Here is a 23,369-nt window from a genome sequence, read left to right as displayed (position 1 = left end):
TCTACTGTTGTGTGTCTTTAGTATATTTTAAATATGATCTACAGTATCTTTCATTTCTATAAGATCTGCTATTTTACTATTTATTCTTTCAAATCCTTCTTTATGCTTTTCTAGTGTTTTTGTTTTGTTTTGTATCCTTTATCTCTTTAGCCAACTCATTGAAGTTATTTAGGAGATTTGTTTGAACATCTTTGATTCATTATTCCAAATTCTATGTACCCTCTGGCTTTTTAATTTGGTCATTTGGCTTGGCCATATCATCTTGCCTCTTCATGTGCTTTGTGATTTTGTACTGGTTTCTTGGCATTTGATTATCTTGATAAGGTTATTTTTAAAGTTGCTTTCCCTCACTTGTCTAAGATTTTGTAGTTGCTTGGGATTGCATTGAAGGTCTTCTTTGGCACTTGGTTTGTCAGCAATTTCCAGCCAAACCAGGGCGAGGGATGCAACCCTTTTCAGAAATCTGTTAAAGGTTAGACAGAAATCAATTTGCCATACTGAACTTTCCCTGTATTCCCAGCAGATGGAGCTGTTGGTCCACCTCTTCCCCACAGCCCTGCCTCTCCCTAATTGTGCCAGCCTGACCGGCAGGGGCCTGACCAAGCAACAATTCAGTCAAGACCTCAGGCCTCCAAGCATCCTGGAAACACTTCAGCCAAGACCCTGTGGGTGGAACAATGGGTCTGGTAATTCCCAGGCTCCTGTGTGAAAAGACCTCAGCTACAGAACTGAGAAGTTCAACTTCTCCAGCTAGTGGCCAGAGAGCCCCAAGCTGGTGTGTACCTGTGGGCCTTGGGGTGGGGGAAGGGCACTGACATGGCAATGCAGCTCCTTCTCTTGCTCACACAACCAGTGGGCACTCCAGGCCTCTGTGGAGAAAGGATGGAGGCAGCAGGACCCAGAGTGTCTCTCTTACTAGGCAACTGTCAGATCAGCATGGCTCTGTGCCCCCTCTCCTCCCAGGGCGTGGGTCCCCCAGGCTCCCCGAAGATCAGGTGCTCAGAGCAGCCTGCCTCAGGGATGGAGGGGAGGCACTGGGCAACACAGCAAGGTCTCTATGTTGGATGAAACAAGTCTGCTGGCTCCTGAGTTCCCGCATGGGAACTCCAGGCTGTGGGATTGAGACGGATGACCTCCCCAGCTGGCAGCCAATCAAGGAGAGCACTGCTCCTCAGCCATTAGACCCAGCCGGTGTGCAGTGGTGGGCCCCAAGAGTGGGCATGATTGAACACACTCACCCCAACTTCCCAGTCAAAGTTTCTCTGCTTTTTAATCCAGGTCCTCCACATATAATGAAGAGGCCCTTTTCTGGTCACCTGAGCGCCAAAGCTGCTGCAATCCCAGTTGTTTTCTACCTTGTCTCTACTTGCTCCATGGTAGAGGAGTGAGCTCTGCCTATCCTATTCTGCCACCTTCCTGGAAGTCCCTGCAGGAATCTGTGCCAAGATAATGTTCTTTTAATCCATTCCTGTGAGTGCAGACCTATTGTAGATGGATCTTTTGATCAGTCAAGATGTGACCCACCTCATTCAAGGTGGGTCTTAATCCTCTTACTGGAGTAGTTTATAAGAGAATCAGAGACAGAAAGCAGTCCCAGAGAAGTTTAGAGAGAAAGACACACAGAAGCTGACAGATAGAAGCTGAAAGAGAGAAACATGCAGAAGCTCAGAGAGGAAGCCACTGAAGACAGAAGCTGGAAGCAACAAAACCCAGCAGATAAAAACAGCAGACATCGGCATGTGCTACCTAACAGAGGAGTCTAAGCTCACCAGTAGCTGGTTTTCAGGGAAAAAAGTACTGCCTAGTTGTGCCTTAATTTTGACATTTTCACAGCCTTAGAACTGTAAACTTTTAAGTTAAGAAATCCCCATTGTAAAAGTCAACTCATTTCTGATATATTGCACTTTGTCAACTTTATCAAACTATAATAATAAGTAAGACCAATATGTCAATCCATCTGAACCAAACAGAACTCAACAATTACACCACTGACCATTAAGAGGCCATCTATATAGTGTGTTATGAGGCACCAAAGCAAGTCCCATCCCTCAAAATAACTCTTCAGTTTTCTCTTATAGAACTAGAAATTTTTCCACTAGAGTCATTCCTTTTAACCAAAAGTGTTTCCTACCTTCAAGAACTACCTATTAACATACAATTATTTTTGCATTTATCTCCAGACACTAAGCACTATCCACCCAGTTTGGCTTATGGACCTCTCACCATTCCATGCTTTTGGCCAGTGCTATTCTACCTGAACAGCACTTTGCAATTCATTGCCAGTAAAATGAACTGCCCTCCAAAGGTATCCATGGCTCCTTATGACCCTATCTCCCATCCCCAATGACTCATCTATTCTTAAATTTTCTGTTTATTTTTATTTTAACCCATCATACTATATATTATAGCTCTTATCACACTTCACTAGAATTACTTTCCATAATATCTAGAAGTTAGCATCATGAAGGCAGGGTTTCTATTTATTTTCTTAGCTGTTTTTAATATCCCTAGTACTTAAAACAGTGTCTGACACATGGTCAATCCTCAATAAAATTGGGAAGAGTAATGGGGAATGTTAATAGCTTGAATCTTTAATAGTTCACAGCACATGAGGGATCATGAGAGCCAGCAAAGAATAGGTCAATCTAGAGTACTTATAACCATAAGAGTAACTAACATTCATTGCATGCTGACAGCATGCTAGGCACACTGCATGAATTATTTTATCCTCACAGCAATCAGTGAAGTAGGACTCATTACTTTCATTACTATCCCTAGTATAGGGATACTGAGACCAGAGAAGCTCAATAACCTGTCTAAGGTTGTAGGGCATAAAACTGAGTTCCAAGCCAAGGCAGTCTGGCTCCAGAATGGGTGCTCTTGGTCACCCTGTTCTACTGGCTGGAGAGAAAAGAGGATTCTATGACTACACATGAACTGAGCATCACTACATGGGAAGTTAGAAGGGGACCGAAGAAGATTCACACACACTACAGTTCAGATTCCATTTGAGTGCTTCTTTTATACTTGGGTCTGATTCTGAATGGGAAAAGAGAGAACTTAACAGAAATCTCAATGCACATAATGTTAGGAGGATTTCAAAATGTATGTGTGTAGGGGGGGCCGCGGTGGCTCAGCGGGCAAAGTGCTTGCCTGCTATGCCGGAGGACCTCGGTTCGATTCCCGGCCCAGCCCACGTAACAAAAAACAAAAAAACAAAAATACAATAAAACAAGAAAATGTTTAAAGATGTTTCCCTTTCTTCCTTCCTTCCTTCCTTCTATCCTTCCTTCCTTCTCTCTGTCTTTCCTTTAAAAAAAAAAAAAAAAAAATGTATGTGTGTAATGAAATACAATTAGCTAAAACAAATCCTTGAAAGTCATGTCAGATATCTAAACTCAGATTAGCTCTCCCACACTCAGAGATAAGGAAAGCCCCAAGGATGGTCATTCCCTCTTTCTAAACTCCCCCTGGCTAAACTCCCACCTAGGCCCACCAATAATAAGTCATAATCATCGATGTGTGTTCACCTAGTGTTGTCTGCAGGCCTACGCTAAGTGTAAAGGTCTCATTCTCAATACCATAATTCACTCAGTGCTTCAGTTTTCAAGTTTCCAGGTGGAATTGACTAACTCATTCCCTTTTTTCCACTCTTCTTTTTATCAGAGAAGTTGTAAGTGTACCAAAAAAAATGCATAAAAGACAGATTTCCCATATACCACCGTATAATTAACACCCTGCATTAGTGTGGAACATTTGTTACAATTGATGGAAGAAAATCTATATAATTTACTTCTAACTATAGTCCACGGCCACTCCACTTTTAAAAAGAGAGTGAGGATTACTAGCTAGAGTGATTGAATGAGGGACAAAATGACTGCTTAGCCAACAATTGCAAATTCCTTTACATAAGAAATGTTCACAACTGTGCATGTAAATGTCTCTGGGTGATGCTGTAATACACACGCACACACATACACACATACACCGAATGAATGGCCAGGCCCAGGGACAGCTTTGCGAGGCGCGCCTGGGTAACACTGACCTGGCTGTGTCAGTAAGGATAGTCTGTGCCTGGTGAAGTGTGACCAGATCGGTAAGTGGACCTACTATGTTTACAGCCTCTGTGACCTAGGAAGGGATTTTTTGAACTTTTGGAAATAAGGAATTAATTGCCTTACTAAACAGCTACTCTAGAGCACATTACATGGACTCTCCAGGATACCAGAGTAAATTACATTCTGCACTGAATACCACCTACCCTGGACTGGATTGGCTTTTCCTCACACTTGCTTCATTGTGACATTTCCACTAACTGCAACAGACAGCTCTTTCTCCTTGGCCACCTGCCTGTCTACGAGAGTTTTGGCGGCCTTCCTCTAAGGCAGTGGGTCTCAAAATTTAAGTGTACAGGAAACATTGGGCAGCTTGTTGGGCCAGTTTCTTGGGCCCCATCCCCAGAGTCTCGGGGTCAGCAGAATGGAATTTAACCCATGACTTTACATTTCTAACAAGCTTGCAGGTGATACTAGTGCTGCTGAGGCTCACACTTTGAGAAAGTCTGTTCTAAGGCAGGTCTCCTTATACTTTACTGTGCACGCAAATAACCTGGGGATATTTTTAAAGTGCAAGCCCTGATTCAGTACATCTGGGGTGGGGCCTGAACTTCTGCATTTCTAATAAGGGATCAGGTAATGTCTGATGCTACAGATCAGGAGACCACTCTTTGAGGAGCAAGGCTTCAAGGGTCTTCACCCACAGTCACCTGGTAGCACGGTAAATGGCACTGGCCATCTCCTCTTCCTGCACCTTGTTCACATGGCTCAGTTACACATACTGAGCTAACCCACCTCATGACCAGTGGTGGCCTCAGGCTGAACATGGCAAATAGTCATCTACTTGCTGATGTGTCTTAGAACATTGAAAGTGAAGATGCATCTTTCTAACCTTGTTCTGAGTAAGAAGAAGGAGTTTCTGAGAAAAGCCCTCTACTCACAGATGGTACTCCTGGAAGTAACTGATTGGTTTTCTTGTGAACTCTTACAGCTTTGATCTCTTAAATGTTCTCTTTGCTAAATTAAATCCTTTCATGTGTACACATCAAAGGCCTTGTGCGACCTCAGAGTATCTCATGATATATTTTTAAGGCTCTGGAATAGTTAATTGTTTACTAGTGAGTTTAATAGAAAATATATGCCATGTGTGGATTTTTTAAATTTTAAAGAATTATAACTACAATAATACACAGCAGTAAAATAAAAGCAACAATAATTTGATTTTTCACAAATATTGTTTCAGAAGGTATTAGCAGATCCTACCTGTATTAACTCATGATTGGCGCTTTAGAAATTATGTTTCAGCTCAGCACATCTCCCCAGAGCTCAGAGCTTTGATTCAGACATTTGGAGATGGAGAAACTAATCACCCTGGGGAAATCATTCAAACTCAGAAGCCTGGAGGGCCCCAATAGCCATTCAGCAATCCTCTAGTACCACAGGAGCCTCCACAAGTCATGCCGTGGCTGAGGTCATAGGGCTGACTACCAGGAGGCATTCCACAGTGCTGCTGGGGAGGCTGCTAGTGATGACCAGTCACTTGATGGGGTCATTTCTGGGAGCTATGAATGAAATATCTGGCCAGGTAGCAGATCAAAAAGAAATTTCAAATTGGGGCCAAAGAAGAAGCCTCCTTACAGCCTCTACCAAGCTCTGAGATGCCAAACAGATTGTCCAGGAGACACTGAGAATTCTTTCCTGGCCTTGAGGCCTCATTCAGTTTTCCAGGTTCACATCAAAACTGTCAGGCATTTGGTGCTGTGTTATGCCTTTTCTTTCCCACCACCCTCCTCTTTCATGTGAAATGTCTAGTATTGTTATCCTTGGGCTGCCCCAGCCTCAGATATTGGGAACAGAGAGCTAATCATTCCTTTTCCCCCTGAAACCTGGAGTTGGAGAGAATGAGCCATGGAAAATGAGCCAGTTGTGCCTTGCATTTACCTCATGGGAGGAATGAGATCAGAAATTGGTGTGCTTTCTAATTGCTAAGTTTTCACTTAGAGGGTTCTAATCACCTTTCAAACTCAAACATTATTTGCACTTGTAGTTTTCACTGATCATGGGAATCTAAATTTGAGTAGATATTCTCATAGGATGTGTGGTTCAAGCTACACAAAATCCAATTCTAAGACTGTCAGATCATAATACTGAATTCATTTTTATGCCCACCTCCCTTTATGTCCAGGTGGTGGGACATAGGAGTTAAAGCCCCAGTAATTATAAGACTTTCTAACTGTGGATGAACATAACCTAGGATGTGGCAGGATTCTCATCAGCCCTGATTGCATATGGTTTCCAAGAAAAGAAATCAATAATTCACCGATATTTGTTAGGGTCTTCTTCCATATACACTAACAATCATAAACATTTATTAGGCGCTCCCTGGAAATGATGCAATGTACACTGTCACTTTCAGTTTCAGAAGGCAGGAAGCCTGGAGTTCTGCGGTCAGCACTGGGGCTCAAGTTGGCTAGCATCAGTGTCTGAAATTAATGGCTGCAGCAACTGTGTCAACATTAAAGGTTAAAGCATGCCTCTGTCTACCAGCAGTCATTGGTGGGACATAGTGGAGGACTTCTCCCCCAATTACCTAATACTGGTTTCAGGAGTAATTGTAAAGTCTTCGGGAGACTAAGAAATCCATGATGTTTGCCTGATCCATTACTATTAGGACATATCAGATGTAACATGGTCTCTAGTTAAAGTAGGAGGACCATAGTATTTTGGAGCCAAAATTCTAACAAAATGCAGTTGGCGGCTGAATAATGGTTCAAAGGCTGACATGACCTTTCATCCATATTCAACAGATCAAACACGGAGAGCTTCACAAAGTAAGCAAGTCTCAGTCAGATGTAAATAATTTCTCCTTAGGTTTAGAGTTTTAAGCAGAAATTCTAGAGGAGTTATTTCTGTGCTTCAGTGTATTTGAGTCATCATAGTTACTTGCTTACCCTACCCCTCACTACTGAATCCCTGGGTAAAGTAAATGATGTACCAGGATTCCTCTAGGTCTGTTGAGACTGGGTACCTGGGAATTGAGTTAAACTGTGAGTCCTTAGTCCTGAAAGCATCACCTGTCTCATTGGGTAATGTCACACCTTTCAAGCAGTCTTCTTAGGCTCAACTGAACACTTAGATTTGGTCTATTCTTATTCCATCTTGGCTGTGGTCTATTCAGGATGCAATAAAGAAATGGAGCATGCATCTCTCAATGGTAGTCCTTGAAGAAGTCCACATTGTATTAATGAGCATGGGGTCTCTGGCCCCCAAATGAAATCTTGGGTGCAACGGATGGAGTATCATCAATGAGTCCATAAGCCCCATATCACACAGGAACTCTAAACTCTTAACTTTGTCAGCATAGTTTCCAGGCTCCCTGCAAAGGACATAGCCAGTCAGACAATGCATCCAACTGGGAAGAACATTTGCGTAGATAACAACTTCATATATTATATTTGGTTTCAGAGTTCTGCTAATCAAGGACTGGTGTTAATATAAGCAGTTTTTCTTAGTAACACAGCTGATATTCTTATTTATTTTTCCCTGCTTTCCAAGAAATCAGAGAGAGGTAATCAAAGATCAAACATGCTCTTCTAGGAAAAAAAGTTTTATTAACCATTTGCCCACAGTTTACATTTTGATAAAAGTGCAACAGCATCTTATTTCATGAGGTAAAAATGAGTTTTGTTGTGGAGACAGCAGTCTTTTGATAATGAGCCTTCTTGAGGGATGCAGTGGCTTCTAACGTGGTGAAGAGCATGTGAACAGAAGGTGGGCAATGTTTTTAAGACTAAAGCAGATCTCACGGACCTTTCATACCTTTCTCAGGTCTATCTCGAGGTTTTAAATGAGGGTTACTAGGTGAGATCAACTTTAAAGATCTTCATCCAAATTCCAAAGCCAAAGAAGCAGATGAAATAAACTAGTTCACAATTCTCAGGACTGAACATAAGATTTCAAAGTCTAAGTCAGATTAAGGAAACAAAACTACCTTGATACTGAAGGACTTTTTGGAGAGCCATTTGGACTGGCAGCTTAAAAGTATCTTCTTGATACTTTAAACTATGCTGACAAAGTTAAGAGTTTAGAGTTCCTGTGTGATATGGGGCTTATGGACTCATTGATGATACTCCATCCTGTTGTACCCAAGATTTCATTTGGGGGCCAGAGACCCCATGCTCATTTATCTAGCAGTAGATAAATCTGTTACTTTGTATCATCTGACTGTAAAATTTGCTGCTGAATATTTTTATTGGTAATTTCTTTTACAGCTGTTTTTAGAGAAAGTTGAGATTATGCTGGTAAAAACACATGTAGACACCATATTGCAATTTAAACATTGTATTTTATTTCTTTAAGCACAAGGGCAGAGAACTCTTCCTTTTCCTTTCTTTCTTTTTTATTTTTTCAATTCAAAAAAAGGAATGAGGAAAGGCCAAAGTGTGTTTTCCTACTTGGACTGAAAAATTAATATTGCTTTGCTTTGGGAGTAAAGGTAGTGAACATTATGTCTCATTCTGAGTTAACCCAGTAAATATGAAAAGCAATGACTATTGAAGACTAGAAAATATATATAGTCTTAAGGTGTGATTCATACTAATTCCCTGAGGTTTCATTTTTAGTTGGGCAGCCTGTGTTTTACCAATGATGAATTTGTTAAACATGAGTATGTTGGGAGTGGGAAGGATTAATGCTGAAACTAGAAGAATTTGAACAAGAAAGGAATTAAAACCCAGCTTTGTTGGGAAAAGAATGAAACTAGGCAGGTATTCTGGTTTTGTATTATTTATACATGTATGTTTTTTGGTGGGAGTGGGTGCAATTAATTATGAAAATTGTTTCATTCTAACCATGAAAAAAAGAAAGAAAGGTGTATGTGGGAATAAATAAGGCATCCAAAATCCAAAAAAAAAAACGAAATTATGTTTCACTGAAATAGAAACACATCCATTGCACAAATTAGAAATCTGCTTTTAGATATTGGATTACAAAAAGTTTATGAAGTTCTGCTTTCTAATAACTGTGAGAGCAGATTAAAATCCAGAACGTGTGCCTAAATACCTAAAGTCTCTAAGTTTTGAACCCAGTAACTGATGACTTAGAGGCAGTGAGGAGAAATGAGCATGTGACTTAGAGTCAAAATATCTGACTCTCAGTAGCAGGTGTTGACAGCCATTCGCTATATGACTGGACAATCAATCCATATAAGCCCCAATTACCTTAAGTCTAAAACCAGTCTAATGTTATCTACTTCTCCTACTTCATTAAGAAGATTAAGTTAGACACAATATGTAAAACTGGTAAAACATTTAAGTACTCTGAATTCTAATTCTTCTACACAAAAAGCACAAACATTTTTAAAAGAATAAAAAACATTTCAAGCCAAAAAAGCTATTTTTGCATTATTTATGGCTTGCTTATTATAATGCAACCTAATCAATTAAAATATATTTATTTAAGAAACAAGTTACTGGTTTATTTTAAGAGGGCTAGCCTTCATTTCACCATAACCAGTGTCAGGATGAAGTCATACCTGTTACATCAAGAAGAGGGTTAACATGCCAATTCCTGTTGATTAGCAGTAAAAAAAATACTTAAGTACAAAATCGGGTATGCCATAATTATAAATTACAGATTTTAATAAGTTATTGAATGTCAATTAAAATAGTGTGCCAAGCACTATGCTAAGGCTGCGTGTGGTGTGTACGCACACACACAAAAAACTAAATCAAATTTATATCCTACTTCAACCCTGCAAAGTTGGAACTATTACTTTATATATGAGGAAACTAGGGCATAAAGAGATGAGTACCTTACCCAAGCTCTCTTTGGTAGTAAGTCCAACTCAATCATTGTATTCACATTTTTAAAAGGTATTTGAAAATTAAAAATCATGAGCTGCAGCTTTACAGTTTTTAAATAGTTCAGATATTCTTAAACTCTGACCCTTCTTAATCACTGTCTTGCCAGCTGACCAACACTGTAACTCGACTAATACTGACCTTGCCCTTTACCTCACCTTCACAGACAAGAGCTTCTTCTGTTGCTTTTCCTAAAACCATTCCTTGGGATCTGTGAGGTTCTGTAATCTCAGCATTAGTGCTGGCAATGCTCTGTGCATCCTACACACTGACAAGAACACAATGTTGGACCTTTGAACCACTAGAACAAAATTTTTTAATTTGACAGTTGCAGAATTGTGGAGTGTTTTAACATTGATCTTTTGTTAATGCAATTAGCAGTATGTTTTGTATGTATGACTTAATAAATTCTTGAATTATAAAAAAAGGCATTTAATATACATTTGACAACATATCATTATAGTTTAGTTATATTAAAAAGTTTCTGCTTCAAGTAAAATCACTATCATCCCTCCTACATGGGACATGATGCCCACAGATATAAGTCTCTCCAGCAACTAGTATACCCACAGATACTAGTCTCCCATGGCCCTAGGACCATGGGATCGATTATGCCAACCTGACCAAAAGGGAGAAAAGAAATGTAACAAAATAAGGTATCAGTGGCTAAGAGATTACAAGTAGAGTCTAAAGGCTATTCTGGAGGTTACTCTTATGCAAGCTTCAGCTAGATTTTGCTAATTCCCATGGTATGCCAAGCCTCAACAAACGGTATTCCCGTAAATCCTAAAGAATACCCAGCACTCTATCTGAGACTCTATAAAAGTTCCACTCACTAAGTTTATTCTTCAGAAACCTATAACCTCCAGATGGTTCCTAGACCAGATAAACCCTGAAACCCAGAGTTACCAGTCTCTCCAAGAACATCAAATTTGCAACCACCTACCCCATAATGTTGACACCCCTTTTCAACATGAAGAAGTTAGAATGACCATTGTCCAAATATCCCTAAAGAGTGGGAGAAGAATCAAAGGAGAGGGAGTTGTATCAGAGAACATAGGATTTAACAAATGAGGATGACTATTATTAAATACTTTTTATTAATGTGGTACCTTCGTTAAATCTGATAAAACAATATTATTATAATTATATTGTTAACTTAGCCCATAATTTACATTAGCTTTCATTGTTTGTGTTGTAAAGACCTAAGAATAAATTTTTATTTATTTATTCTAAATTAATTTTTAAAAATTAAAATAATTTTTTAAATTTATTCTAATAATATATAGTCAACCTAAGATTTCCCTTTTTAACTACATTCATATGTCTAATTCAAAGGTGTGCTACATTACCATATATTACCAAAACTCTTCCATTTCTCCAAACAGAAACTGTACCAATTAAGGATTAACTCCCCATTCCCTGCCCCCATCCTGGCCACTGGTAATCTACAAACTAGTTTCTAACTCTACAAATTTGATTATTATAATTATTTCATATCAGTGCAATCATACAATATCTGTCCATTTGAATCTGGCTTATTTCATTCAACAAGACGTCTTCAATGTTTATCCATGTTGTCATATGTATCAAAACTTTATTCTTTTTACAACTGATGTTATTCCACTGTATGTATATACTGCATTTTGTTTATCCTTCCATCTGTCGATGGAAGTGGGTTGCGTTCCCTTTTTGGAATTGTGAATAATGTTGCTATAACCATTGGTGTGCAAATATCTATTTGCATCCCTACTATCAATTCTTTTGGTATATACCTAGAAGTCGGATTGCTGAACCATTTAATAATTCTATATTTAACTTTCTGAGGAACCACCAAACTATTTTCCATAGCAACTGTACCCTTTTACGTTCCCACCATCAAAGAACAAGTGTTCCTATTTTTTCATATCCTCACCAACACTTATTTTTAAAAAAAAAAAACAGTAGCCATTACTAAAATAAGATAAAAATATTAAATAGTAACCATTACGATGGGTGAGAAATGGTATCTTATTGTAGTTTTGATTTGCATTTCCTTAATGGCTAATAATGAAGTATAACATACGGTCCCAAAGATACTTCGCTATGTTTTGTTCTAGGAGATTTATAATCTTGATTTTTATCTTTAGGTCTTTGATCCATATATATATATATATGTATATACCCTGTCCCCATACCCCTCCATACCCCTACATTTTTGTTGTACTTGTTAAAAATTGTATCTTTATACATTGTATGTCCCAAACTATAAGATTCATTGTTACTCTTATGCATTTGCATTTTAGAATCTGTAGGAAGTAAAAAGTGAAGTTATATACCAAAAAGAACAATATAATTGTACTGGCATTTCTAATTACCCATATGGCTACCTTTACCTGTTGTTTCCTTTTAGTCTGAGACACTCCATTTAGGAGGGCAGATTTAATGACAAACTCCCTTAGCTTTTGTTTGTCTGGGAATATTTTAATCTCTTCCTTATTTTTGACTGGCAGTCTTGCCAGATATAAAATGTTTGGTTAGCAACTGTTTTCTTTCACACTCTCTTCTTACCTCTATGGTTTCTCATGAGAAATGGGCATTTAATCTCTGTGGCAAAATATTACAAGCAACTCTCAGAATGTTCTCTTTGTCCTTGGCATTTGACAGTTTGACTATGTGTCTAGGCATGATTTTCTTCAAGTTTATACTCTTTGGGGTTCGTTGAGATTCTTGAATGTACATATTCATGGTCTTTCAGTAAATTTTGGAAAATCTCTGCCACTATTTCTTTGAATATTTCTTCTGCCCTTTCTTTCTTCTCTTTCTGGGACTCACATAAGGCACACATTGGTAAGCTTGATAGTGTCCCACAGGTCTCTTAGGCTCTGTTCACTTCTTTGATTTTCTTTCCTTCTGCTCTCGTCTGAATAATTTCAATTTTCTTGTATTCACATTCACTGATTCTTCTGCTGATTCCAATCTGCTGTTGAAACTCAGTAGGGAATGTTTTCGCTTCAGTTATGGTGGTTTTCAACTCCAGTAGTTCTGTTTGGTTCCCTTAAAAATTATCTACCTCTTTATTGAGAGTATCATATTGTCCAGTCATCACTTTTCTGCTATCCTTTTGTTCCTTCTCAATGTTTTCCTTTATATTTTGGGGAATTTTGAAGATCATTTTTTAGAAGTCTTTGTCCAGTATGTCCAAAGTCTGATAACCTTCATTGATAGTTTCTAAATTTTTCTCTTGTTCCTTTGGATGGGCCATCATTTTCTGTTTCTTTATTTGCCTTGTATGCTTCTGTTACATGCAGTACATTTTAATATGTTAACTCTGTGATTTAGTCCCTGAACTGTGTGTACCTTAGGTTTATCCAGTTAGTGATATGACAGAGATTTCCTTGAGTGCCAGGAACTAACAAAAACAAATTAATGTGCAAAATACCTTCCACAGTCTTTACAAATTGGGTCTGCAATGACTGGTTCTCTCCTTCATAGTTTAGTCCTATCAAGATCAGCCCAAGGTGAATGTGAAGTGCAGAGTCCTATCTGTCTTTTCTGAGCCTAAGTCTTGTACTGGGCTCATGCTTGCTTAGCCCAGAAACTTCCCCACTTATAGAATTCAAATGCCCCCAGCACTGTCTATGAAATAGACTTTCTTCTCCTTCCAGGTGTTCTTACTTATAGCCCAGGCTGCTTTGATTTAATTGTTTCCTACACTGCTTTGGCTGTCTGCTAGCTGCTTCTGCCTACAGAGCAAGTTCTGGGGAAGTGAGCTAGAGGCAAGTTCCCTGGTTCAGTCTTTCAGCCTGCCTCCTAATAGACTGTCACCAACATACTGACACCCCAGTATGTGTATAGGTGTTACTCTGCTCCTCTGAAACAAGGTCAGGGACCCACAATGGAAGTGCAGGGGAGAGGCTAACAAGTGCACCACTGCATTTTCTTGATTTGGCACTTGCCTAGTTACTGCCATCCTTTAATTGTTTTCCAAAATTTTAAGGAAGATGGCTCTGCCAGTTTTTGCTAGTTGTTCAAAGATTCTGTGGGGGAATGGCACGATGGCATGGCTTACTATCATTTTGGTTGACTGGAACTCAAAACTGTATGTTTCACCTGAAAATCATTAATATATTTCAAGTCCATGACTCCACTCACCCCAGCTTTCTCTATCCCTGGCTAACCATCCTAAGCTGTAGGGGACATGGCTTCAAGTGCAGTTATTCAACAAGCATGTATGAAGGATATAGTTTGCGTCAGGCTGTGAACTTGATACTGGAGGCTCAGCAGGTGAGAGACAGGTGAGTTCTCTGATGCTGCTCATGTCTGGGGCTGGCAGAGCAGACAGACAGTGGAGCAGTGTTGAGAGGATGTCACCCCAAATGGAAGAGCCTAAGATCCTGAATGACAGGAAAGGAATGCCCCAGGCTAACAGCCAAGAGGTAGGCCAGAGAGTGAACTGCACAGACTGACACAGGAGGAGAGCAGGTTCTTTGTGTTGTCTTTAAGCCTCTGTTTCCTCATCTGCCTGAAGGGGCAGGGTGCTGAGGTCTCCTGGGCTGGCTGGCATGGCCATCATCACCTCAGGGCCAGAGCCTCACACCCTTCAGACCTGCACCCCTCATGCCCCCAGTTTTATTATGTTTTAAAGTGTACTCTGACATTTGTAAGGACTACATCCTCAAGACCTTCAGAACCCCCAAATACCACTGTTGCATAGATCTTCTCCCACACACATAAAGGGCAGATTGAGAACTATAAAGCCCCTTCCAAGGCTGATACTTTTCAGGAGCCTGGCTCACCATCTAGTAGGTGACACAGTTCTGCACTCCAGCCTCCCAGCTTGCATGCACAATTCAAATTTGTGCCTTGTTGAAATTACACACATCTCTCTTGAAGGTAGCTTTTAAATCATCGATGCCAAAAATGTTCCCGCCCTAAGTTCCAAAGATCTTCAATGCTGTATGTTTTCTTTGTTTCTTTCTTTTTTTTTTTTTGTATGCTGCATACCTGGGGTCACATTTCATTCTTTTTACATGTGAGTATCCCATTATTGCAGCACCATTTGTTGATTTTTTGTGTGTTTGTTTTTTCTTTGTTGAATTTTTGTTTGTTTTTTCTTTCTTTGTTTGCTTGTTTGTTTTTTGGGAAGTGCATGGACCAGGAATTGGACCTGGGTCTCTCACATGGCAGGGGAATATTGTATCACTGAACTGCCTTGCAGCCCCAATGCAATATGTTTTTGAAAGACCTAATATTTTCTCTTTTTTAAAATTGTTTCTTTCTTCTTTTTAATTTTTTTATTTTTTTAAACAGCAACATACAAACACAACCATTCTTACCATTTGATCATTCCATTCTTGGTATACAATCAATAACACAATATCATCATATAGTTGTACATTCATCACTGTGATCATTTCTTAGAACATTTGCATCAATTCAGAGAAAGAAGTAAAAAGAAAAAAGAAAAAAAACTCATATATACCATACCCTTACCCCTCCCTCTCATTGATTGTTAGTATTTCCATCTACCCGATATATTTTAGCCTTTGTTTCCACTATTTTTTCTATACCCCTTATCACTCCCTGAAAGAGCTACATCAGAATATTCCTGATGTTCAAAGTACTTTCTGAACACATTTTTTTTTCTCTGAAACAGAATGAACTAAGGACAAGAGAGCAGGACTGAAAATGTAAGGACCCTTCCTTCTCCTGTATAACCCTCAGCATCCTGCGATCCCACTTAAGACTGTGTGATCTTCCCATTTCTTAAATAAATGTAACCACTTTTTCTCTATAGAATTCCTCCTCAGAGTCTTCAAACATGTACCATCTCCCAAATGTGGAGGAAACTTCCCCCTGATAGTCGTATCTGTGACTTTCTTGGAATAGGCTTGTTTGCCATCCCCAGGAGTCATTCTTGGGTTACCTGCCGACATTCTCAATGGCAACTGCTTCAAATCACACTCAACACCATTTCCTGGAGCGCCTTTTCCTCACCTGGCATCGGGCCATTTGGGAGGAGGGACCATTGCAAAGATTCCTGTGCTCAGAAAGCCCAAAGTGTGATGAAGAGGCTGACACAAATTATCATTATGTTACAATAGATGTAAAACCTTAAATAAAAAGATTCAGAGTGGGAGAAGGAGATAGAACAGAGGCAGAGGATAAACGTCGGGGACACAGAGGCTTTAAAGAAGCAGGAAGTGGTAACAACATCAAGTGAGGCAGAAAACCCAGGAAGATGAGGTTGGAAAAGCAGGCCAAGTTTGGCTGTGAACAGAAGGAGAGAGATAAGACAACAGCTGGAGTCAAAGGCACAGCCAAGGGAGAAGGATCCTATTAGTTACATCTTAAAATGCCTTGAGGGTGATAGTTTCAATAGTTTTAATATGTTTCCCTTGTGGCCAACAGCTGCCCTGGAAAATGTATTGATGATGGATGGATATCTGAACAGCTTTAGATGTAATTAAGCTAAGTTGAAAGAGAAAACATATCCTCTGGAATACAGACAGGAATTTTAGATTAGTGTAAAGACCAGCTAATATTCTGTTTCATGAATACCACCTTCCAGAGATCTGAAGTAATTTTTTAATTCAACATTTAAAAAACAATTATGTGTGCAAAGGCACTTCTCAAACATCTAAGTCTGCCTGAGTTCAAATCTCAGCCTTACCACTGGCTAGTTGCATAAACCTTGGACAATTAAATTCTGTTTCCAGTTTTCTCATCTGTTAAATGGAGATCATCATACTCCTATTCTAGCTTTGCTAGAGGAACAAGTGAGTCATTCACATAAAGTGTTTAGGATAGTGATTAACAATAACAAAACTTTGATATATTTAATTAATCACTGTCATTATTATAATCATTAATATCATTATTTGGTCTTGTTTTGGCTACAGTTCTTATAAAAACCTGGCCATTTTAAAGATGAGGCAAATTGGCTGCTCATGATTAAATTAGTTGCTTTGAGCCCTACACAGAGCCAGAATTAGAACAAAGTCAAGTCTCTGTTAAATATGAACAAACTTTTGTACAAAGGGTACTATGCTGGCAGGATAAGACCATCTGAAGTTAATTGATACGTAAGAACCCAAGTGATAAGGCAAAGCCTTCAGGCTCAAGTTTACCTTCTTCTGTTTATTGCAGCTGCACTGTATCCCAAGGTCCACAAAAAGCTCAAGTAAATATAATTCTATTAGAGCAAAAAAGAATAACAATACAATAAGATAAATGAAAAGGAAAAATGTTGAATGTAGTGAAACATCCAAACTGACATCTCCCGTAGGCAGGCCTAAGCTCTGTGGAGCCTTGAGGGAACTGTGATATGAACACAAACATAACGGCGGAGCAATGCTAAGGTCTTTATGCAAGAAACACACCAAGAAGGCTGTTTTCATGATATTCTATTTTGCAGAGATAAATCTAAGCAAGAAATAAAGAAAAAAAAATCAGTTTGATTAAGCTGTGGAATGCATCAAGTGACTGAAATTTGGAATTGTTTTTCCCTTACTATGCATAAACTAACCTAAAATTGGGATAACGTAATCTGTCAAAGACTTATTGGGAAAAAAAAAAGACAGAGGGAAGAGGAAGAAAGAAGGACAAGAAGCAACACTCATGTGGAGAGGTGTGCAAGATATAGCAACAATTCATTCATTCATTTATAAATGTCAAGTCCTTGTTTCCATCATAAATAGAGGCATCAATGTAGATCACATAATGCAACAAATTTTATTTACAATTGTGATAAGTTCTTGATAAAGGGTTAAACTGTATTTGGTATTAATTTTAAAAGTCAAGAAAATAAATATATTTCACAACAATTTCTATTAAAAAATGTGGACTAATTTTTTAAGATTCCCATGATTGAAGTTTAAGTATCAATTATATAGAAAATTAAACTGTATATGATTATAGATTATAATTAACTGATTATGATGATTATGGCCATGATGGAATATTGTCCATAAACAATTATGAAACTAGATAAAATATATGTCACCTAACCTCAGGCATAGGACAAGAGAGAAGGCAAGACCTTCATCCTTGAGGGGAACATGCAGGGTGAGCTACACGTTTGCCCCAGTTTTCTGCCCAGGGGCACTTTCCAGGCTGTTTCCAGGAAAGTAAATCCCAAGCAGAGAGGAGAAGCTTTGCTGGGCAGAGATCAGAGTTCAGGGGTGTTGAAGTGGCTGAAATTTGTACTACGAAATATTGGAAAGGATGGATCTGTACAGTGAAGGAGCTCCAGATGGCTACGTAGGCATCCCCATGCAGCTCTGGCCAAATACTAAGCCCTGCGTGCTCAGGCTGAGACTTTGTAAGGCCTGGATGACAACAGCTACTAGGGAAATATCAGCTGAACAGAGATTTCAGAGGTTTGTGCATTTATGTGAGACCCCAGAAAGGCCATGCCTAAGAAGGGCTTCTCTACCCCTAGAATAAAGGCTACTCTAGACTCACCCTAATAGAGCCAAAAAAACTATCTTAGACAGGATCTAGCCATCTGCCAGTACACTACCTGCCTGCCAGGACAAACAATATGCTTTAAAAAGAAGGGCAACAAAATCTAGATGATCAACAGTTAGCATCCATAATGTCCAGCAATAAAAAATATTAGAACTGAAAAAGCAGGAAAATGTAACACATAATCTGGAAGAAAAAAATGGTCAATAGAAATAGATTTAGATTCTCACCACCATGCAGGAGACCTGCGTTTGATTCCCGGCCCATACATTTCCCGAACAAACAAACAAAGAAATCAACAAAACAAACAAAAAATTTTAAAAATGGTGCTACAATAGTGGGATACTTACATGGAAAAAGAATGAAATGTGACCCTGCCATACAGCAAAAAAAAAAAAAGAAGAAGAAGAAGAAGAAGAAGAAGAAAGAAATAGACTCAGAGATGGCATAAATATTAGAATTAGCCAGCCTGAAAATAGCTATTATAAACATGTTCATGAATGTAAAGGAGAAAGTTCAATATAATAAGTAAATAAGTAGGGAATCTCAACAGAAAAATGGGGACTAAAAAAAAAAAGAACCAAATGGAAATCTTAAAATTTAAAAATGCAATATTGGAAATAAATAATTAACTAGACAGCTTAACAACTAGACAGTCTTAACAATCTCTTCTTTTCTGCAAAAGATCAGTGAACTTGAAGATAGCTCAAGAGAAACTCTCCCAACTGAAGGAGAGAAGAGAAAAATATAAAAAGAAAAAGGGACATAACCTCAGTGATGTGGGGAACAATTCCAAGTGATCAAATGTACATTTAATTTGAATTCTGAAAAGAGACAGAGGTTGAGAAAAGAAAAAATGTTTGAAGACATAATGGCAGAAATTTTCCAAATTTGATGAAAATCATCAATTGGAATAAACAATCAAAGTTCAACAAACTCCAATTGGGATAAACATGAATTAAACTACCCCTATGTACACAGCAGTCTCATTGCTTAAAATCAAAGATAAAGTGAAAAATCTTAAAAGTAGTTATAGAAAATAAATGCATAAAATACAGGGGAACAATGAAAAGAATTACTGCTGGCATCTCAAAAGAAACCATGCAGCTCAGAAGGCTGAGAAACAATATTTTTAAAGTGCTAAAAGGGGGTAAGAGGAGCTGTTGACCCAGAATTTTATATATATATATAGGGAAAGTATACTTTGAAAATGAAGGTGAAATAAAGACGAAAGCAAGTGAATTCACTGCCAGCAACCTTGCATTAGAAGAAATATTAAATAAAGTTGTTAAGGGTAAGGAGAAGTGACACCAGATGAAAATAAGCATCTACATGAAGGAATGGTAAATATGTGGGTAAGTAAAAAGGCTTTTTGTCTCATTTTAAAATTAATTTAAAAGATAATTATTTTTAAAGGATAAATATATTATGGGATTTATGACATATGTAGAAGTAAAATGTATGATAACAGGAGCAGAAAGGTTAGGAGGGGGTAAATGGAAGAATTCTGTTGTAAGGTTCTTACAATATATGGGATGTGGTATAGTATTAATTCAACATAGATTATGGTAAGTTAAGGATGCATATTATAATATACATAATAATGTGCATATAATAAAAAGCAAAACAAAAATATAGCTTAAAACACTAGTATAGAAGATGAAATGAAATTCTCAAAGTACTTGATAAATTCAAAATTGTCAGGTAAGGAGAAAGAAGATTAAGTAGGCAAATGCAAAACAAATTGCAAGATGGAAGACATTAACCCAACCATAGTAATAATTGCATTATTGTAATCAAAATGCTTTAATTAAAAGGCAGAAGTTGTCAGACTAGATTAAAAAGTAAGCCCCAATTACATGCTGCTTATAAGATACATACTTCAAATATAAAGAAAAAGATAAGCTAAATGCAGAAAGATAGACAAGCACTAATAGAAGAAAGCTGGAGTAATTATATTACTACCAGAGGTGACTTCAAATTTTTAAAATTTTAGCAAAAAGAAATGCACCAATATATAAAAAGGATGATACATTGTGACTAATTGTGGGACTCATCCCAGTAATGCAAGGTTTGTTCATCAGATCAACAAATCTAATCCCAATAGATGCAGAAATGGCTTTAGACAAAATTTTCCATTCATGATTAAAATAAACAAACAAAAAACTCTCAGCAAACTAGGAATAGAAGGAAATACATTCAATCAGGCCAAGGGTATTTACAAAAACACTGCTAACTTCATAAATTAACAATCCATGAAAAGCTGTTTTCAATAATCATAGACAATGACATGAAAGAATACATAGATATGAAAACTGTATGTGAATATAAATGAAATTTTAACTATATTTACCAAGGAAAATAGTTTTGAAATATATTACTTTATCCACTTTCTTATTTAATCCTTCCTATAATCTTATAGTTTTGACAAAAGAAACTTTGTTTAAAGAGGCTAAAACTTGTCAAGTCTTACCGCTAGTTAGAGGTTAGAGGCTTCTGAGAATCCATTATCTAGTCAAGTAGGTGAGGAGCTCCAAAACAATACCCTAAAATAAGGGGCATCATGGACATACATTAGCCATATGTGGTTCCCATCAGGAGGGCCCTGAGAAGAGCTTTAAAGCATAAATGGAACTTTGATAGGTCAGTATTGGCCTGTGAGAAGGGAAGAGGTGGAAGAGAAAATTTTCAGATGGCCAGAAAATATTTGGTCATAGACCAAGTTACCTTACTTTTTGTGGGGAGATGGAGAGGGAGGCAATACCAACATATGAAGGACTTGGAGACCAAGCTAAGCCATAACTTTGGCAGGCAACAGAGAGCCAGCAAAGGATTTGGACCAGCAATGTATTGGTTTAGAACTGTTATGTACCCTAGAGAAACCATGTTCTTCTAATCCATTCTTGTGGGGGCAGACCTACCATGGGCAGGATCTTTTGATTAGGTTGTTTCCATGGAGATGTGACTCACACAATTCGAGGTGGTTCTTGATCATCTTTACTAGAGTCCTATATGAGAAGATAAAAGGCAGAGACATTTTGAAGAGAGCACAGAGACAGAAATACCCCAGGAAGAGAAAGCAAGGACAAAGAAACATTTTGGAGAGAAGGGCCAGCAGATGTCACCATGTGCCTTCCCATGTGACAGAGGAACGGAGATGCCATCGGCATCTTTTTTCTGGATGTCTTAATTTGGACATTTTCATGACCTCAGAACTGTAAATTGGTAACCTAATAAATCCCCTTTATAAAAGTCAAGCCATTTCTGGTATGTTGTATAGCAGCAGCTTCAGCAAACTGAAGCAAGGAGATTGTCTGGATCAGGACTGTGTTTTAAGAAATACTTCCAGCAGGCCTCAGCTAATGTGTAGGAGGAAGAGTGGAGAAAGGGAGGCTTGTGGAGGCTATCTTGCCAATCCTGGAGTGATGTGGAGGAGCTGCACTGGTACTCTGCCAGGAAAGACACTATTTCACTTCCCATCAGTGTCCGTTCATAGCATAGACTCTCTTCTGTACTTATTCCTTGGAAACAAGATAAAATTTCCTGCCTGCTTGAAATGAAAGGATTTTTTTGTTTGTTCATTCTTTACCTCTTATATGAGGGAAGCTCTTTTTGTGCAGTAGAAAGATAAACTCTGAGAAATGCTCTAGGAAAAGTTAAATCATGATGTAAAGATCAGATTTGAGGAAGGCCAGTTAGGTAGTTATTGTCTATGATTTCATAATAAGGGATGGAAGTGCAATGCTAGTGATCAATGGGAAGCCTCAAAGGGATGTAATCAATGGAACGCGTTTGGATGTGGAAGCATAATGATAACTCCCAAATTTCAAACTTGAGTGACTGTTTTGAAAATACTATGAAAGTACTCTCCTTGTGAGAAATAAAAGAAGGCAATGGTTTGGGAAGGAAGATAGAATGCTTACTTTAAATAGGTTGAATTGGAAGTTTCATGGGATTTTCATGCACAAATATCCAGAAAGGACAGAGTTGATGTTCATAAAACTAGGATCTGGGTATAACAATGTCAGCTGTAGTCTTCATGAGGACTACTAATCCACACGTGAAGGCATGTCTGAACTGAGGGATAAAATGGTAGCAAATGGAAAAGAGGGCCAAAGATAGACATTTGAAAGAAGATGTCAGAAGGCAACTGACCCAGAGAGACAGAAAGGACAGGAGATTAAAAAAGCAAAACATGCAGAATTGATGATGGAACGGGAAGAGAGGTGAAGGTGGTAAAATGCAGGTGACAGGTTCAAGATAGTGGTGTGAGACACTTCAGAGCTCCTCCCTGCACCCCTACACCAAAGCCTTGAATAACTAGCAGTAACTGGCAGAAACATCTTTTTCAGAAACCTGGAACATAGTTAAAAAACTGTAGTAGCAGGGTGAATGCCAAATCATGAAAAAGGCTACTTCAAAGAGATAAGAGCTCCTGGTGCCCTAGCTGGTCCCTCCCTCTACCCTTAGCTGCTGGTTGAGAGACTGGCCTGCATTCCCAGTGTGCAGATACCTGGGCCTGGTTTGGGAGGGAGCAGATTAACCATTGTGCACATACTGGGAGAATGTATGTTTGGCCCAATCTGTTTGGTGGTGTCTTGAGGTACTCGCTGTCCCAGAACCTGTGCTGTGTGTAGCAGCTCATCCAGCTCTTCTATAGAATACTGTGGGAGAACAGTTAAGTTGTTCTGCCTGGGGCAAGGGATTGCTGACTGTAGGACACATAATATAGTGCTGGGGACTGTAGGAAAACTGTTCCCTAGGGAATAGGGCAACCCTAGGGCAATTTAGAACCAGGTAAACCAGGATTCCTAGGCCATACACACATGCCAAAGACAAGCCACATGTGCAAGTAGAGGATGGTCCCTAAGCTTTGGCCTGGAGCTACTCTCTTAACTCATTGTTTAGGAAAGCCCTCTTCCTCTTCCTTCACCTTCTTTTTTGTTAGCATCTGGGATTCAAGAAAAGCTCTATAATAATAATAGCTGGGTACAAGCTTGAG

The 23,369-nt window shown here is 38.6% G+C and overlaps 1 long non-coding RNA gene across 2 annotated transcripts in view; it reads right to left on the bottom strand.

Moving 5' to 3' along the window:
• Positions 1–23,369, bottom strand: part of LOC143673726 (uncharacterized) — a 46,847-nt gene that overhangs the window by 11,320 nt on the left and 12,158 nt on the right. For both annotated transcript variants that reach the window (XR_013170548.1, XR_013170547.1), the window contains exons 3-4: positions 21,289–21,375; positions 20,841–20,913 (exon numbers count right to left, since the gene is read on the bottom strand). This is a non-coding gene — a long non-coding RNA (uncharacterized LOC143673726). The remainder of the gene's footprint in view (positions 1–20,840; positions 20,914–21,288; positions 21,376–23,369) is intronic.

Source organism: Tamandua tetradactyla, chromosome 2 (genome assembly GCF_023851605.1).
Source record: "Tamandua tetradactyla isolate mTamTet1 chromosome 2, mTamTet1.pri, whole genome shotgun sequence".
Lineage (NCBI taxonomy): Eukaryota > Metazoa > Chordata > Mammalia > Pilosa > Myrmecophagidae > Tamandua > Tamandua tetradactyla.
Note: the sequence above shows the minus strand (reverse complement) of the source record. Positions and strands in the feature narration are given on the sequence as shown.